Genomic DNA, 19,142 nt, shown 5'->3' with positions numbered 1-19,142 from the left:
TACCCCAAATTCGACCCAGCAAAGTCGATTTTAGTGCTACTCCCCTCGCCGGGAAGGAGTAGAGAAGTTGATTTTAAGAGCCCTTTAGGTCGATGGAACGGGGTTGGTTGTGTGGACACAGTCATTTTTAAATTGACCTAACGCGGCTAAATTCGACCTAACCCCATAGTGTAGACCAGGCCACAGTTCTATCCCAGCAGGCCAATGATGCTAGCTCCAGATCAGCTTGTGTCAATTTCGCACTGATCAAGATTTCCCCAGGACCAACCAACCCTTCCTGGCTGAGAATGGTAGGGAGAGTTTTCCACCCACATGGGTCACTTTGCTGGGAGACTCGGAGATGCAGTATGATGGGCTGTTTACCAGGCTCTAGAAGCAGCAGTGGGAGACGAGGAAGATGAGGCTGTTGGTGAGGAAGAAGGAGCCACCCACTGCCAGCTCCCGGACCCAGAAGAAGCTGCGACCTGCAGAGAGAGAAGAATCATAAGTGGAACCAGCAGGTGAACATCACTGCTAATGGTGACCCAGATGATGTAGGTGTGTCTTTGCCTCTAGGACGTGTGACAAACTCCCCTGGATCTCAGGAGCCATCAAGCTGAGATGTGAAAACCACCCACAGCCTTTCTCTCTTAGACTGGTCGATACCGACCCCTGATTCTTCCCTTCTGTGTGTGTCCCTCCCCTGTCTGCCTGTCCTCCAGCACCCCTGTGATCTGCCCTGTCTTAGCTGGGCCATCAGGGGCTCTGGGTGCTCTCCTGTGAAGTGTGTGTGGGGATCGGAGGGTGAATTTATCTGGGGACACTTTAGCAGCCATGGGCCACCTCACCTGATACTGTGACATTCCAGGCCTGGCTCCTGGTGGACGGGACCCACCTCCCGCCCACTTTCTCCTCGTACCCACATGTAAATTCTCCACTGATGTTGGGACTGGCCTGTAGGATGCTGAGCACAGAGACGTTCATAGAGCCAGTGCCAGGTTCCGCGGTGCTGATCTCAGACCCTGCGTCCCCGGGGATGATCTCAGCTCCGTCCTTGTAGAAGTGAAACCTCCTCTCGCTGGCGTCCCCGGGGGCCACGCAGGTAATGAGAAGGGGGAGCCCTTCGCTCACCGCTTAGACAGGGGATCCATGCTCAGCACTGGCTGGGGAGGGGGATCTGAGGGAGGCAACAAAGGGACGGGTCAGCATGGGCTGGTCAGCATGGCGCGGGGAAGGCAGACAATCCCCAGACCTTACGATGGCGTGAATAGAGCTGGGTTCTCTCTCTGCAGCTTCTTCCCCTCCTCCCTGGTCCGGAGGGGCTCATGTGGCAGTGGGGTGTGATGGAGCCGGGGTAGATGCCGTGGTTGTGGGGATTGGGGGCTGGGTCCTGAGGGGACCAGGGACTGTGGGACCAGACAGTGTCCAGCACCTCTTCACTGCTAATGCCCCGGGCCTGGCTGTCCATGGATCCCCCAGCTGGTCTTTCCCCTGGGCCAGACTGATTGGAATGTGGGGTGCTGGGGGACCCTCTAAGGGCAGCAGGCACTGGGAGGGGGGTGTTGGGTAGGGGGCAGTTTGGTGCAGTGGGAGGTTTTGCTGGAAGATCTCCTCTTCTGCCATCAGGAATTGATGCAGGTCAGGTCTCTGGCTTGTGTTATGCCGGAGGCCGGGTGAGATGATCAGACTGCTCCTTGCTGACCTGACAATGTATGATTCTTCAGATCCGCCCCCCCAAACACACTCTGAGCAGGGCTCATTGCCTCTGGAATGTGACAGCATGGACACACACACACACGCACACACACACACACTGATCAAGTCTCATGTATGAATCTATGAGTTTCCCACCCTTTGACCTGAAGGTAGGTGACCTCACAATGCATTAGACAGCGACAAGTCAGGCCCTGAGTGGAGCCCGGGGGCAGATCTGCGATTCAGAAGAAGCTAGTGTTAAAAAGTCACATTTTGGAGCCGACCTGCTCTTTAAGAAGAGAGGGGCGGGTTGTTGAGCTCAATATAAAGCAGGGGGAGGGGGGTACTAAAAAGGGCAATTTAAATAACCTTCCCTGGGTAGAAATTCATTCCTGAGGTTGCATATAAAAGTCCATGCAAGTGAAGGAGTTGTTGTGAGTTGGGTTGTACCTCTTTGAATCCAGAGCTATGAGTGTAAATGCGACACTTCACGGAACAGAGTTGTAAGAAGCCAATAATCTCCTTTATAGAATGAGGAAGCTCAAACGAGCAGCCTCCACCCAAAGCGCACACGTGTGGATATTGTTTTAATAGAGATGTGACCGTGTCATGGAGTTAACAGAGGTATGTGTGGGTGTCATGCTGAATAGTGTCGTCTCATTATTCCCTTGTACTCCCCTGTCTGTCTGTCTCCATCTGATTTCGCTTGTCTTAGATTGTTGGCTCTTCATGGCAGAAATTTTCTTTTTGTTCAGGGTCTATACAGCACCTAACGCAGTGGGGTCATGGTTCATGACTGACGCTCCTGGGTGCTACCACAATACAAACAATAATAAGGAAGCAGATGACACAGCACAGAAGGAGACAGAGAAGGAAGTCCCGTACACAGCCCACAGAAGGACCGGTAACCTGACCCTGAGACAAAGCTACGAGAGAGAGAGAGAGCTGTTGGGCAGAGTGTTGACTGAAAGAGGCTCGGGGTTGCATTTCAGTGCAGCCAAAATGTAAAAAATGAAGCCGAAAGAAACTGCCTCCTGTTGTTTGAGTCCTTCTGTGTTCAGGCAAACATGATTTTGTGCATTCTTTGTAAATCAAGACCATTGCATCACAGGAATAATTGACACCAGCATCAATTTCTTCTCCTAACAGAAACAACACAGCAGACCCCAAATTTTGGCTAACCGCTTGGGTGAAAGTGTTAACACCGTCTTGCTGGCTGGGGGACGTTTCTACTTCCACTGGTCAACCTGACCTGTAGTCAAAATAACCAAAATCTAAAAAGAATTTTTTCCAGGCAGTTTTCAGCCACAGAAACCCAACATGTCTGCCAAAAAGCACTGAAAATTTTGCATTTTAGGGGGGTTTGATTGTCCAAAGAAATTTTTTTTAAAAAAATGGGGAAACAAGACAATTTCCACTGAAGATTTTGTCTAAGGGAAAATGCAATTTTCCACCACGAAAAAAGTGTTGATGGCCCTGGGGTTGCTTGATGCCAAGTATTCGCATCTGGATGCCCCATCAGTGCCAGGACTTCAGGACTGTGAGCTTCCCCACAGCAGTGCCCTGTTAATTCCTCCTCTTTACTGCTCAACTGGGCACCTGCCTCGGTGCTGCTGGCACCCCTGCTGCCCACAGAGTGTCTGAGACCCAGAGAACAACACTGATCAGAGACTGGGTGAAGTTAATGGTCTGGGTTGGGGGGGGGGCTGCAGATTCCTAGAGATTCTCCCGTCTCACAGCAGTTAAAGCAGGGACTCACCTGTCACTGTTATGGAGATGGGGTTGCTGTCCCTAGATGAGGTCACTCGCATGTTTTCCTTTGCCCAGTATGCACAGGTGTATGCCCCAGCCTTCCTCATCTCTGCCGTGATCTCCAGTCGGGCTTCTCCATTTGTATCTGGGATCTGTTTGAAGATCTGCTGCCCTTCCTGATTGAAGAATCTGTAGTCCATCACCTCCAAGACCTCCGGAGCCAAGCATCTGAGGTTCACACGCTCCCCTGGGAGATACACAGTGTATGGGGGGTTCGGAGAGAGAGTGGGGGCTGGCAGAGAGTCTGGAATAGAGGCATAGCAGTGTGGGAAGGGATTATGGAGGACAAATGTATTCTGCTTCTAGGACTGGTTGTAATTCTTCCCCAAAATTTAGAATTTTGTCAAAAAAAACCCAAACCAGAAGAGTTTTGGCTGGAAACTGCCGACTCCCCAAAGCTTTTTTATTTTGGCGGTGTCTAATTTTCCCCCAAATGGAATGCTTTGGCGAAAGCTGATCCTTTCTGAGAACTTTTCTGTTTAATCTACACCCGTTTCCCAACCCCACGCCTTGCCTCCCATCCCAGGAGGAATGGAATTCTCTGATCTGTAATTGAGACTAAAAAAAGGTTTAAGAAAAGGCGGGGGGGGGGGAGGTCGGGCCTGAAATGAGCCTGGCTGAAATGATGAAAACAAAATGTTTCAATTGAGACAAACTGAAATGTTTTGGTTCCCAAAAATCCACGAGATGGTGCTGTTTTAGTTTGATCTAGGATGGAAAACTTTTCAGAAAACCCCACAAATTCTCCTAGGATGGGGAACCCCTGTCCCACCCCACCGCAAGTTGAATATTACAATATATTCACCCAATATAACACCACGTCTTGTGTAGGAATATGGGCCTAAATGGGTCCGAAGTATCAGGATGGTTTCAAATCGAGTTCAAACATTAGCATGAGTAATGGGCTTAAAACATGTGACCAAGATCGTAAGAAAGCAAAGTTGTTTGTGGTCAATTTGTAGGTTTCTGGACATACCAGCGTTAGTGTATTGAAGTCTGGGCTAAAGTAATGGAAATACAGAAAATACAGTTAACTGGCCCTTTTTTGGCATTGGCTAATGTCCAATGACCAGCAATAACGTTACTTGTTTGTTTTAAGGGGTATAAAGCAAGAGTAGCTGTAGTCATGCCAGTCCCCGGATATTAGAGAGACAAACTTTCGACCGTACACAGGGGTCTTTGTCAGCCGTTCACCAGCGCAAATTGGTCCAATAAAAGATATCACCTCACCCGTCTTATCTCTATGAAACCGAAGGATTTTTGGTGCAAGCGTTTTCTCTGCCCCTTTGGAGATTCGCCAGGATGGGAAGGAATCGTCTGAGCTTGATTTTGTCATGAGTATTTTGACTTATAACTATATTGTGGGTAGGCTATAAAATCGAAGGGTGTGTACTGCTGTGTTGGTGTTTTCAGTGTAATTAACCCCAAATGGCCTGTGGACTAATAAAGGAATACAGAAGTGGAGTCGTGGGAAACCTTAATAAAAGTCAATGGGAGATTAGTTCTACCACCAGGCCCCAATGTTGCATATTAAGAGGAGAAATGGTATGAAAACGGGGAGGCTCGGCAAAGACACGACTTCCTGGGCGGATTGCCAGGTGATGAAGTCACAGGTGTATGGTCCAGGTGCAGCCGCGAGCTTGACCAGATCCTGCTGGGTCGGGTTTGGGATTTCGTCCAGGATCTTCTCCCCTTTTAGCTTGTAGAACCTGTATCTCGTTGCTCTGTGGGCCCCGGGAGCCGTGCATTTGAGGGTGACCAGCTCCCCGGGGTGATAGGCAGAGCGAGGCGGGTGAAGCGTGAGCGTGGGGGCTGGCAGGGGGCCTGGAAGAGAGGCAGGGGGGTCAGTGCAGACAGGGAAAAACCCAGGGGAAGAGGATCCAAAGGAGCAAAACCCCGGCTAGGCTCCCGGTGCAATGGATAGGGACATCTCCTGCTAGTCACATGGGCCAGCCCCACCTGAGCTAGCCCATGAAAGATGCAAAGAATATGGAGGTACACTAAACACCCCACCTCTCCCAGAGTTAGGTGGCTATCTCTGGTTGAGATTCTTAGTCGGGCACTCAGCACCTTTTTGCAAGAAGCCAGGAGACTCACTGTGACATCTCAACTCTCCAACCCAGGCCTAGGCATTCCCAGACAGCTGCCTCAGACTGGTCCACCCAAGAACTCTAACAGCTGGTGGCACCAGAAACTAGGAGGACCAGAACCTCAACCAAGGCACCACCCACAGGAACCCTGATTGGAGGATCGCGTGGCTCCACCGATTGGCCTGACCACGCTATTTAAGCCAGAAGGAGGCACAGGAAGTTGTCTGAGCAGCTGTGTGATTTCCTGCTTTCTGCACCCAGCCCTGTTCCTGCTCTGCTCCTGTTCCCACCTTCCTCCTGCTCTCTGCTTGATCCTTGCTTCTCCTCCAGTTCCTGCCCATATGCCTGGCCTTGAACCATTAGTTCCCAGTCCTGGCTCCGACCCCGGCCTCCAGCTTCTGATTCTGGCTCAACCCTTGTCCCTGGTGTTTGGTATCTGACCTTGGCTCCAATCCTGAGCTTCACTCTCTGACTCTCCTAACTGGCCATTGACTCTGGTGTTGACCCTCAGCTTTGTTCCACACCTGGATGCCTGCTGTGCCCACTACACCTGACTACTTGGCCAGACCACCTGTGTGACTTTATCTTATTAAAATATGACCATATAGATCATTGTTGCAACCCCTGTTATATATTTGCAGCAAATATTGTACAAAGGTTGTTGAGTGAGACGTCTATGAAAAGGTTATGATTTGCTGGTTATGTTTATGCTATCTCTATGCATGTATCACTTTTGTATGTGAAGTTATAAGTATTGGCTCTATACCTGGATTTCAAATGTTTGTTCCTGGGGTAACGCCCACGAAGTAATTAGCCAGCACATCTTGGAGGGACTATCCAAATTGAGTGGCCCATCGAAAGAACATTCAACTGACAATGGACCATGGGAGATACCCATCTACACTTAATGAAATTTCTTTCTGTGACTAGGTGAAATGCATGGACATCTGACTTGCCCGTGTGACTCCAAACTCCATCTTGTTGCTGTAATTTTCCACAGTAAGAACAATGGGATGCCCTCCACAAGGCAAAAGCTATAAAAGGTGCTGGAAACACCTCCATTTTGTCTTCAATCCTGCTTCTCATCTCTGGAGGTACTTTGCTACAAACTGAAGCTCTGAACAAAGGACTGAATGACCCATCCAAGCTGTGGATGTATTCCAGAGACTTGACTTAAGCCAGCAGTATATTCCATCGCTGCTACAAACCCGAGCGAAGAACTTTTACCATTACTGTATGCAATTGATTCCTTTAACCTATTTTAACTCTCACCTTTTCTTTCTTTCTTTTTATAAATAAACCTTTAGATTTTAGTTAATAAGAATTGGCTGTAGCATGTATTTGTGTAAGATCTGGAATATTCAATAACCGGGAGGTAATGTGTCCGATCCTTTGGGATTGGTAGAACCTTTTCTTTTATATGATAAAATCAGATTTTCAGAAATCATCATATTTGACGTGGGTACCTGGATGGAGGCCTGAGGCTGGATCACTTTAAGGGAACTGTGTTGTTTGGACTTCTGAGTAACCAGTAAGGTAATAAAGAAGCTGTTTTATGCTGGCTTGGTAAATCTAAGTATTGGAATAGCCACCAGCTTTTTGGGGTTCGGCTGCCCAATTCTTTGCAGTTCACCCTAATTGAGTGACGATAGCTGCTCCTCACTGGGACTCTGGTCACAGCCTGCATCCCACTTCTTAACCCTCATAGACTACAAGGCCAGAAGGGACAATTCTGATCATTTAATCTGACCTCCAGACCCTCACCCACCCACCCCTGCAATAGGCCCCGGACTCCAGACACTACAGTCCTCACACCTTCCACCAGTTCCTCTTGTTCCAATCAGAAAGTGACCCATGCCCTGCGCTGCGGAAGAAGGTAAAAACCCCACAAGGTTGCTACCAATCTTACCTGGGGGGAGATACCTTTCCCGACCACCTGCGGTGATCAGTGAGACCCTGAGCATGGGGGCAAGAAGCATCAAGCTGAACGCCTGAGACAGAGGATGCTGGGTGCCAACTCAGAGCCCTGCCCACCCCACAATGGCCCATCTCCAGCCGTGGCCATGCCTGATGCTTCAGAGCAAGAAGATTAAAAAACAAAAACAGAACACATGGGGGAGGGGAAAAATCCCTTCCTGACCCTTACAGATGGCCAACTGAAACCCTGAAGCATGAACTTTGAGGAAAATAAGACCTAGCTTTCCTAGATTCCAAGGCCAGAAGGGACCATCTTAGTTTGACCTGCTGTGGGACACAGGCCAGAGAACGTCCCCAACATCATTCCTCGAGCAGATCTCTTAGAAAAACATCCAAGGTGAGTGTCCCCCACTGAGCTATGGGGTATTCTGATGGGGAAGCCTCTCAATCTCTCCTGTTGAAGCAGTTCCACTGGCATTGGAATGACCTTGGTGCATAGAGCACTCCCCCACAATCCAGTTTCCCTGCTCCCTGACCTGGGGTCAGTAAGGAATCTCCCCCTCAGGTCAGACTGGCAGCGACCTTGGGTTTTTTTTGCCTTCTTCCATAGCGGGGGACAAGGAGGTGGGAAGTTTGAGGACTCCAGCTCCTCATCAGGCAGAGGGGGAACTCAAACCGGGGAGTACCTGGGCCTCTGGACTAAAAGTGAGGTGGGAGCTCCCGCTCTGGCTGTTTTGTGTGATTCAACCCCACGACTCCTGCAGCTGGGGCTCCAGGGAAAACACCCCACATTGTGAAACTAAGAGCATGGCTCTTGGCTAACCCCCAGGAAGAAACCTCTGGGGCTGCATTTTGGTGGTGGGTCCTCTCCTAGCCCCTGGGCAGAATCCGTCTGTGCTTCACCTTCACTGGGTGACAGGGGTTAAAGCAAAAGAGATGATGTGAGGACGGGAAGTATCACAAGTTCCTCTGTGAAAGGGAATCTATTTATAACTTCCTTGCAAATAACTGCTTGTTGGCCAACAGATAGCTAGGTTAGGAGAGTGTATACCACATGGTACAAATCCTCGGCACTTAGAAGAACTGATTTAACCCATGTTTTCCTGGAGTTCTGTTCACTTCTGCTAAGCTACACCCCACAATACCCTGCAATAACTATGCAATCCCCCAACTATGTGCTAGGGCACCTATGGGTGGGTACAGGGGTGCTTAGTCACCATGCCTCTGGGTCTCTCTGCTGGGGGCTGATTAGCATCCATGGGACCTGTCCTGCTAGGAACTGGGCTGGAACCCACCTACTGGGGCCGCTCTTCAGTCCCGTATGGACTGGAGCTGCTGGTGCAGATTCCACCGGAGGAGGAGGAGGAGACTCCAGTGGATGACAAGGGGGAGATCTTGGGGATACCCGTTCCCTGGAAGAGGACATGATACCCCACCCTGCCACACCATGCACTCTAAGCAAAGGGGAGCTGTTCCCCACCCTCAGCATCTCAGCGAGTCAGCATTACCTGCAGGGGACGCCGGCTGGGGAAGGATCTGGAGAAAGGCTGGAAGAAAGAAGAGAAAAGAGTGAGGAGGGGCCGGGATCGAAGGGGGACAGGGGCAGGTCTGGGCGGGGAGAGTGCTCGAGAATGGCCGAGGATGGAACCCATCATGCATTGAAAAGAGAGAGAAGCTCATGAGACAGAAAGACAGAGGGAGGCCACTTACCCAACAAAGGCAGAAGGAGAGTTAGCGCCATGCTGAGCTGGTCCTTCTGGGGCTGGGAGCTGGGTTCTCAGCTCAGCCACTGGCCCCCTCTCCGCCTGCCAAGGGTTTTGGCCCAGTACCCTCGGATTGTTCTGCAAGGGAGGTACAGGTCGGAAGTTGCGTCTGGCCACAATCACCTCCCAGCTGTTAGGCCCCCAGGGTTGGTTATTCAGAGACTTCGGCGAAAGGAGGAGGTGGTGTGGTGGGGGCCGACCACAGCCCTGGCCACCGAGCTGCCTCCCCTGGCCCTGTGCAGGGAAGTTGAGCCCTTTGGCTCGGGGCTATTGTTAAAGGTTTTGCATTCCGTGCCCACAAGAAGGGGTGGGGCTGGAGATGCTGCAGCCTGAATTCTCTTGTCCTGAAATGCTCCATCTGCAGCCTGAAATCTCCATCCTCACCCCCTGAGCCAGCCAGTCCCCCACCCTGGAGTCAGATCAGAGACACCACCCGCTAGAGGGGAAAGGGCCCCATGTCCCATTCCCCACTCCATGAGCCAGTCAATCCCCACCCCTGGGACCAGATTCAAAGGGGAACCTTCTTGCGTACAATTAATTGAATCTATTAATTGAAATAATCATCACGTTTTACTTCATTATGAAACAGCTGTTTCAGACCCAGCGGTGTCTCACGGCCCAGCTTTGATCTTCGATTCAGTGTTCAGGGCTTTGCACGTGAGATTATCCTCTATCTGTTTGTCCATCCCCATACACACCCATCTATCTGTCTGTCTATCCCCATACACATCTAATCTATCTAATCTATCTATCTATCTCCAAGAGAGGAACGTGATTTATAAGTGACACCAGCTGATCAATATCATCTTTATTTCCACCTAACAGGAGCTGGGGGTGGGGAGGAGTTAGCACATCACTGAAGAGAATAAACACAAGAGCATCAGTAACCAGAGTGAGGGGAAAGCCCAGAAGCTAGAAATGCCCCCAGGTGAGAGAACCCAGGTGAGCATCTCTAGGAGCAGATCTTGGAGATCCCATGTCAGGCCTGTGACCTGGCCCAGGGAGATGCCAGGCCTGTGCCAAGTGCTGGAGGGTCTGGGAGCAGAACCCCAGGGAGGTTTAAGCCTTGGGACAGCATGCCTGCCCCACACAGGCCGGTTATGTTACCTAACCGCACCTGGAGGCAGGGCCAGCTCCAGGTTTTTTGCCACCCCAAGCAAAAAAAAAATTGGCTGCCCCCCACCCCAGCCCTGGGCTCCCCCCATCCTCATCCCCTGATACCCCAGCCCTGGGCTCTCCCCCCCCCCCACACTCCCTGCCGCCCCCACTGTGGGCCTCCCTCATCCACACACCCCTGCCGCCCCAGCCCTAGGCTCTCCCCCCCACCTGCACCCCCTGCCGCCCCAGCCCTGGGTCACTGGTAACTCGCTCCCAGGGCAGGTCATTCAGCAGGAATTTTGGATGTGCACAGAACACAGACAGGTTTGGTTCCCATATGGTTACAGAACTGCACTAAAGTGGAACAATTTTCAGGTTGTGTGATTGGAGGATATCTGGGTGCATATTATAAATGAGGAAAAATTGAGGTGCCTTTATTATTCTTTTGTTCCACTCTTTGTTTCTATGGGGAATTTGCCAATGCAATATCACTGTCTTCATTTTAAACAAACAAAACTAAAACTAAAAAAAAAAAATGGCAATGGCTGTTGAAAATAACCACTGGGAAGCATTTCTTGCTCAATTTTATCCTACTTTTTCTACAGCAAGTTACAGTGGATCAGTATATTTGATTTGGGAGAAATGAAGTAACAGCTGCCCAAATTGAGCTTGAGCACTCCTGAATTTTGAGGGTGTTCAATTCTGGAAGGCAGGTGCTAGATTCTCTTTCTGAATAGTAGCTAAATCTGGAAAGGAAAAGTCAATTTCTGCTTCCATGGCTCAGAAGTGGAAATCCTCCTACGTGCCTGGTACTGTATCTAAAGCTGCCCAGGTCCTCTAGTAGAGCCTCCCCTCCCTTACTTTTCATTTTCAATTCTAGTGGGATCCACGTACCTCCCTTGCTAGGCTTCAGATAAAGAGGGGCACTGTCCATTTAGTCCACCCAATTCTTTCTTTGGGGGCTGCAAGGTGAGGTCACACCAGTATCCCTAATCCAGTCTGGGGATGTCTTCTGAAGGGGCTATCTGGGCCAAAGCCTTCTACTCCTTGGGCGTACTTGTTCCCTGTTCTAGGGTTACCTACCATACGTCCGTATTTTCACAGACATGTCCGGCTTTGGGGGTTTTAAATAGCCGTCCGGGAGGAATTTGTAAAACTCTCAAAAGGTCCGGGATTTCCCTCCCAATGCAGATCGCGGCCCGGCTGACAGGGCGGCCCGGCCGGATTGAGCCACTCACATTGGGGCCTCCAGCAGCCAGAGCCCCTCCCCTGCTCCCCTCCTCTCCTCCCCTGCAGCCTCAGCGCGCCAGACCAGCAGCACTCTGGGGGGATGGGGCTGTGCGCTCCGCGGGGGAGCTCAGCAGCGTGTCTGGCTCCGCGTGGAGCCAGACACGCTGGTCTGAGCGGCACGGTAAGGGGGCCGGAGGGTTGGAGAAGGGGCGGGGGATCCTGGGGGCAGTCAAGGGACAGGGAGGGTTGGATGGGTCGAGGGTTCTGCGGGGGGGCAGTCAGGGGACAGGCCGCGGTTGGATGGGGCGTGGGAGTCCCGGGGGTCTCTCAGGGGGTGGGGGTGTGGATGGGGTCAGGGTAGTCAGAGGACAGGTAGGGGGTGGAGTCCTAGGGGGGGCAGTTAGGGTGGGAGGGTCTCAGGAGGGAGCAGTCAGAGACAAGGAGAAGGGAGGCTTAGATGAGGGGTGGGGTACCAGGGGGTGGTTATGGGCAGGTGTCCCGGGAGGGGGCTGTGATGAAGTGGGACTGTTCTTAATGTTTCCTCTGAATACAGTGTGAGTGCCTCAGTTTCCAATATGCATTTCTTAAGTCTCTAGGAGGTGGGATAAAGGCCAGTGTGCATAAATCACTGACACTGTCTCCCTGGCAACAAATGGCCAGGGCCCTTCCCCCCCTGCAAGGGAATAGCTAAAGGTGAACAAAGAGATCAGGTGACCTCCTGGCCCGGGAAAGAGACAAAGCCCAGAGAAGGAGGGGCGGGGGGGTTTCAGTTGGGTGCTCGCTGGGAACGGGGAAGGGAGTGCAGACGGGGGTGTCTGGCTCTCTGAACCCCATAATGGACCCGGCCGAGGAGTTCCGTTTGCCGCTGTACCTACAAGCTCTGGTTTGGACCGTGTTCCTGTCATCTAATAAACCTCTGTTTTACTGGCTGGCTAAGGCTAGGTCTACACTACCCGCCTGAATCGGCGGGTAGAAATCGATCTCTCGGGGATCGAATTATCGCGTCTCGTCGGGACGCGACAATCGATCCCCGAATCGACGCTCTTACTCCACCAGCGGAGGTGGGAGTAAGCGCCGTCGACGGGGAGCCGCGGAGGTCGATTTTGCCGCCGTCCTCACAGCGGGGTAAGTCGGCTCCGATACGTCGAATTCAGCTAAGCTATTCGCGTAGCTGAATTTGCGTATCTTAAATCGACACCCCCCCCCGTAGTGAAGACCTGCCCTAAGAATCACATCTGACTGCAAAGTGGGGGTGCGTGCAGGACCTCTGGCTTTCCCAGGACCCCGCCTGGGCGGACTCGCTGTGGGAAGCGCACGGGGGAGCATTTGCTGAATGCTCCAAGGTCAGACCCAGGAGGTGAAGACGTGTGAGCTTCTTGCCCTGAAGACAGTCTGCTCCAAGGGAGAGGAGGCTCCCCAAAGTCCTGACTGGCTTTGTGGGGAGCAATTCCAGAGCATCACCCGGGGACTCCGTGACAACTGGTGGTAGCGGTGGGATGTATTGCACCCCGTGGATGGCGCTTCTTGCAGTAAGTGACTGGGAAGCAGTAAAACGAAGGGGGGATAATGAGGACCAGGCGTGCTGAAGGCTCAGAGAAGGACGGTTTCAGGGGGCGATTAACCTCTGGGAGTGTGTGACCAGCGAGAAGGACTGTTGGAGTAATGGGATCCTCCTGAGGACTGCAGCGAGCAGTCTCAGGGGCGGAGGAGCTTGCCAGTCGACCCTGGGAGAAAGAAGGACTTTTGCTGTAACAGGGTTCCCCTGGGGATTGCAGCGAGCGGTCCCAGGGGTGGAGGAGTGTGAAGCTCGACCCTGGCAAAGAGGTGGTGACCTCGAGAAGGGCTGGCACACTAGGAGTTCTTCCTGGAAACCATGGGGGAGCTAATAGCACACAGGCCTCTGAGTCCAAAGCAACTTGGGAACAGTGAAGTGATGGCCTATCACCATCTCCTTAAGAAGGACATTGTAATCCTGTGCAAAAAGAGAGGGGTACGCATTGGGAAGTTCACCAAGGCCCAGTTAATCATGCAGCTGGAGGACGAGGACCGCTCTAAGGAGCAGATTCCTGACCCAGCTGGGGTTACAAGAGGATCTGGAAGCAGCAGGAGCAGTAGCCAGGCATCCCCAAGAGTCTGGTCCCCAACCAGATGGGGGTCTTCACGATCGGGTTCCCCATCGGGGGATCGGAGACGGATGGGATTGGAGCTGAGTCCGAGAGAGCGAGAGGACCGTGAGAGAGAGCAAGAGCCCGAGGAAAAGCTGCAGGAGAAGCAGCAGCAGCATGGACTGGCAATGATGGAACATAGAGGCATAGGGGGCTCCCCAGGGGTGAGTGGGGATAGACCCCGGGGTGCCAGTTCCGCAGGGAGCCTCGACACTAAATTGCTGCCCCTGGTTAAGGGGGGGGGATGTGGATGCCCACTGCACGGCCTTCACGCAGGCGGGTGATTTGAACCAGGGGGACCCTGCGGAAAAGCCCCGGTATCTAGCTCCCTTGCTGGGTCCCAAGGCCATAGACACTGTCAGCCAGATGGGTGGGGTGGTGGACAGGCTCCCACTCCTGGCCCTGGTCTATATGTCGGCGTGGAGTCTCCTGGGCTCAGGCCCCTCGAACCCCCAGTGGGAGCAGAAGGTGGTGGTCAGTGGGGAGACATGCCTGGGGTGGCGAGACCCTGGGACAGAGAGAACTGTTGTCAGGCCCCGGGTCGTGCAGCCTCAGGTGCTGAGGGGCTGGGTGACCTGGATGAATGTCCCCGGGATGAAGCCCCTCGCTCTGCCTATGGCCTGGATCCCTATGCAGACCCAGGAGGGGTCGGGCTGGCTGGTCGTTGGGGTTCTCCAGGATATTGGCTGTGAGGTCCTGTTGGGGGGTGACTGTGTCTCTTTGGGACAGGATCCAGGCCCTGCTCCTGTAACGGCCGAGGATTTAAATTTGAATCCAGGGAACCAATTGGCTAAGATGGAAATGGTCAGTGAAAATGCAAATGACCTGGCTGGCAGGAGGGAGGGGCTGCTGGGCTCAGGGTACCTGCCTACCTGTAACCAGCCCCCTGGGGCTGAGTGTGTTGGAGAAATGTTCCCCGCCCCCTGCACACCAGAGAGGGGGCTCACGCTGGCTCTGATGCTGTGACCAGAGCAGAGAGTTCGCTGCCTGGCCCCACTGGGACAGCAAGGGCAGCGCTGAGCATGATGGGAGCTGAGACCCCAGCTGAGTCGGGGGGACACACCGGCAGGGCAGGTCCGCTGCCAACCAGGTTTGCCTGGTCCAGACGTGCTGCTGGGAAGTGATTACACAGCAGGGAGGAAGCTACCAGGGACAGGGCTCAGAGGGGCTGTGACCCCAGGCCCAGCCAGTGAGAGGGAGCAGGTCCCACTCCCTTCCCCAGCAGCTAGGGCTACCATATGTCCGGCTTTCCCCGGACATGTCCGGCTTTTCGGTCTATAAATAGCCGTCCGGGGGGGATTTTTAAAAATCTAAAAATGTCCAGGATTTCCCCCCCCCCCCCCCGGTCGGCTATTTATAGACAGAAAAGCGGCGGCCTAGCGCTGCTGGGCAGCCAAAGCCCCTTCCCGGCTCCCCCCATCCCCTGCAGCCTTACCACGCTGTCCAGCCCCACAGCTGTCTTCCCCCTCCTCCCCTCCCCTGAACGCTCCGCCCACCTGCTCCTCCCCCTTCCCTGCTTCCCACGAATCAGATCTTCGCGGGAAGTCTGAAAAGAAGCAGGGGCAGGTGGGAGGCAGCAGCAGGTAAGCTGGGGCGGGGGGCGCGAGGAGGAGAGCTCCGGGGAGGCGCAGCCCTGGCTGAGCGGCTCCCTCCGGCCTGGGCCGAGCGGCGCCCGGCGGCCCCAGCGGCTCTGGCCCGGCTCAGGCCCCAGGGCGGCGGCCTCGGTTCCGGCCGAGCGCGCCAGCCCGGCGCCGGCCAAGCACCCCCGGCCTGGCCCGGCTCAGGCCCCAGCAGCGCCGGCCCTGGTTCCGGCCCGGCTCGGGCCCCAGCAGCGCCGGCCCCGGTTCCGGCCGAGCGCGCCGGCCCAGCCCCAGCCGAGCACCTCCGGCCCGGCCCCAAGCCCCGCACCCCGGCCAGAGCGCAGCCCGATTCCTGGGCTCTTTAAAGCCGGCCCTGGTCAGGGGACAGGGATGGGGGGTTGGATGGGTCGGGAGTTCGGGGGGGGCTATCAGGGGGGCAGGGGTGTGGAGAGGGGTTGGGACAGTCAGAGACAGGGAGCGGGGGGGTTAGATGGGTCTGGGAGGGCTGTCAGGGGGGCACGGGTGTGGAGAGGGGTTGGGACAGTCAGGGACAGGGAGCAGGGGGGGTTAGATGGGTCTGGGGTTCTGGGGGGGCTGTCAGGGGGGCAGGGGTGTGGAGAGGGGTTGGGACAGTCAGGGAGCAGAGGGGGTTGGATGGGTCGGGAGTTCTGGGGGTCCTGTCAGGGGGCTATCACGGGGGCAGGGGTGTGGAGAGGGGTTGGGACAGTCAGGGACAGGGAGCAGGGGGGGTTAGATGGGTCTGGGGTTCTGGGGGGGGCTGTCAGGGGGAAGGGGTGTGGAGAGGGGTCGAGGCAGGCAGGTAGCAGAGGGGGTTGGATGGGTCAGGAATTCTGGGGGTCCTGTCGGGGGCGGGGAGCAGTTGGATAGGGCATGGGAGTCCCGGGGGGGTCTGTCTGGGGGCGGGGGTGTGAATATGGGGTGGGGGTGTGGATAAGGGTCGGGGCAGTCAGGGGACAGGTAGGGTTGTAGGGGGGCAGTGAGGGTGGGGGTTCTCAGGAGGGGGCAGTCAGGGGACAAGAAGCAGGGCGGCTTAGATAAGGGGGTGGGGTCTTAGGGGGCAGTTAGTGGCAGAGGTCCCAGGAGAGGGCAGTCAGGGGACAAGGAGTGGGGCGGGGTTGGGAGTTCTGAGGGGGGCAATCAGGGGGTGGGAAGTGGGAGGGAGTGGATGGGGCGGGGCAGGGGCGGGGCTAGAGTGGGGCTCCTCCCCCCGGTGTCCTCTTTTTTGCTTGTGGAAATATGGTAACCCTATCAGCAGCTGAATTCCAGACCAAGCTGCAGAGGGATCCCTCTTTGGAGAAGCTAAGGGAACTTGCTGGCCACAGCGCTGCAAACCCCCTTGGGGAAGGCTGCAGGGACAGAGTCCCGCGGGAGAAGGGATTCCTGTACCAGGAATGGGCTCCCCAAGGGGAAGTAGAACTGTGGGGAATCGGGAGGCAGCTGGTGGTGCCCCAAGAATCCACAGGGTTCTTCCCTTTCGAGCGGCTGGATGGGAGGAGAGTGAGGGGACCCCTGGACCTGAAAGGGAGGATTGGGAGGAGAAGGGGGAAGACCCCCTGGTGGATCTCTTCCCTGAGGTGGGAGCCAATCTCCCCATCAGGTGTTCTCCGTTCAGAGTCACTGGGAAAGCAGCCCAGAACCTGGAGAGAGAGGTCAAGGACATGCTGGCTTTAGATGTGATCCAGCCGTTCAACAGCCCATTGGCCTTACCCATGGGGCTGGTCCAAAAGGGAGACAGGATGATCTGGTTTTGTGGGGACTATCTGAAGCTTAACGCCATCACCGTGTCCGATGCCCACCCCTCGCTTCGGCCTGGGGAGATTCTAGACAAGCTGAGGGGGATGGAGAACGTGGCCCTGGCGTACGTCGATGACGTGTGTCTTTAGCCAGACCTGGGAGGAACAGGTGTCCCAGGTGAAGAGGATGCTGGGCTGCCTCAAGGAGGCAGGACTGATGGTAAAAGCCAAAAAGTGCAAGGTGGAGATGATCAGAGATTGGCCCATTCCCCAGACCAAGAAACAAGTCCGGGCCTTTGTCAGGATGGTGGGGTGCTACCAGAGGTTGGCACCCCACGTTAGCCCCCTAGCTGCCCCCACCCCTGAGCTATATGAGAGGGGTAAGCCAGACAAGATGGTCTGGACCGAACAGTGCCAGAGGGCTCTCTGTATACTGAAGGAGGCTCTAATCCAGGGCCCGGTAAATCTGGTAAACCCAGACTTTGCCAAGCTGCTGGGGACAGAGACACCTGTTCAGAGGGTGGCAAAGATCAAGATGGGGGCTCTTAACCAAGAAAACCCGAATTGCAGCCCTCCAAACTGGAGCACTGGGAAAAGACCCAATCCCAGTTTAAACCCCAGGGGTATTGGGGTGGAAAAAGGGTACGGGCTGCATAAACCTTCCCACATGCAGCCTGCAAGCGCCATCAAGCACAACAGACCCATGGGAGGGCCTGAAACTGGAATGTCCTGGTGTAACTCCCACCAAGGAATGGGAGAGATGATGGGGTATCCATGGGAACATTGGTGGGTTCGAACTTCCCCAGGTCACTGGCTAAAGTGACCTCGCTCAGTTTGGTCTCGAAGGGGGGAGAGATGTGACGAAGTGGGAATGCTCTTAATGTTTCCTCTGAATACTGTGTGGGTGCCTCAGTTTCCCCTATGCATTTCTTAAGTCTCTAGGAGGTGGGATAAAGGCCAGTGTGCATAAATCACTGGCACTGTCTCCCTGGCAACAAATGGCCAGGGCCCTTCCCCCCCTGCAAGGGACTAGCTAAAGGTGAACAAAGAGATCAGGTGACCTCCTGGCCCAGGAAAGAGACAAAGCCCAGAGAAGGAGGGGCTGGGGGGCTGTTTCAGTTGGGTGCTCGCTGGGAACGGGGAAGGGGGTGTCTGGCTCTCTGAACCCCATAATGGACCCGGCCGAGGGGTCCCGTTCGCCGCCGTACCTACAAGCTCTGTTTTAGACCGTGTTCCTGTCATCTAATAAACCTCTGTTTTACTGGCTGGCTAAGAGTCACATCTGACTGCAAAGTGGGGGTGCGTGCAGGACCTCTGGCTTCCCCAGCAGGGCCGGCTCCAGGCACCAGCCCACCAAGCTTGTGCTTGGGGCGGCACCTGGAGGGGGGCGACGCAGTGCTCCGGCTCCAGCTCCGGCCGCCGGGGAGAGAGGAGCCCGGAGCGCCGGGGCTCGCCGCCCTCCCCCCGGCGCTCTGGCCGCCGGGGAGAGTGGAGCCCCGGCCGGGCACTCCGCCCTCCTCCCAGGGCTCCGGCCGCCCTCCCCCCCGGCGCCCTCCCCCCGGCCGCCGGGGAGAGCGGAGCCCCGGCTGGGGCTCACCGCCCCCCCCCCCGGGCTCTGGCCGCCCTCCCCCCCCGTGCTGGGGGGGGCGGCTGGAGGCTTTTTTGCCTGGGGCGGCAAAAAAGCCAGAGCCGGCCCTGTTCCCCAGGACCCCACCTGGGCGGACTCGCTGTGGGAAGTGCACGGAGGGGCATATGCTGAATGCTCCAAGCTCAAACCCAGGAGGTGAAGACGTATGAGCTTCTTGCCCTGAAGACGGTCTGCTCCACTGGAGAGGAGGCTCCCCAAAGTCCTGACTGGCTTTGTGGGGAGCAGTTCCAGAGCATCGCCCGGGGACTCCGTGACAGGGGCGATCAGGGGACAAGGAGCAGGGGGGTTGGATGGGTTGGGGGTTCTGTGGGGGGCAGTCAGGGGGTGGGAAGTGTGAGGGAGTGGATAGGGGGCAGGGCTACCTGCCCCTCCTCCCCATGGAGTGTTCTCTTTTTTGAATATTAAAATATG

The sequence above is a fragment of the Emys orbicularis genome, chromosome 12 (assembly GCF_028017835.1).
Source record: "Emys orbicularis isolate rEmyOrb1 chromosome 12, rEmyOrb1.hap1, whole genome shotgun sequence".
Classification (NCBI taxonomy): domain Eukaryota; kingdom Metazoa; phylum Chordata; order Testudines; family Emydidae; genus Emys; species Emys orbicularis.
This window is presented reverse-complemented; position numbering follows the sequence as displayed.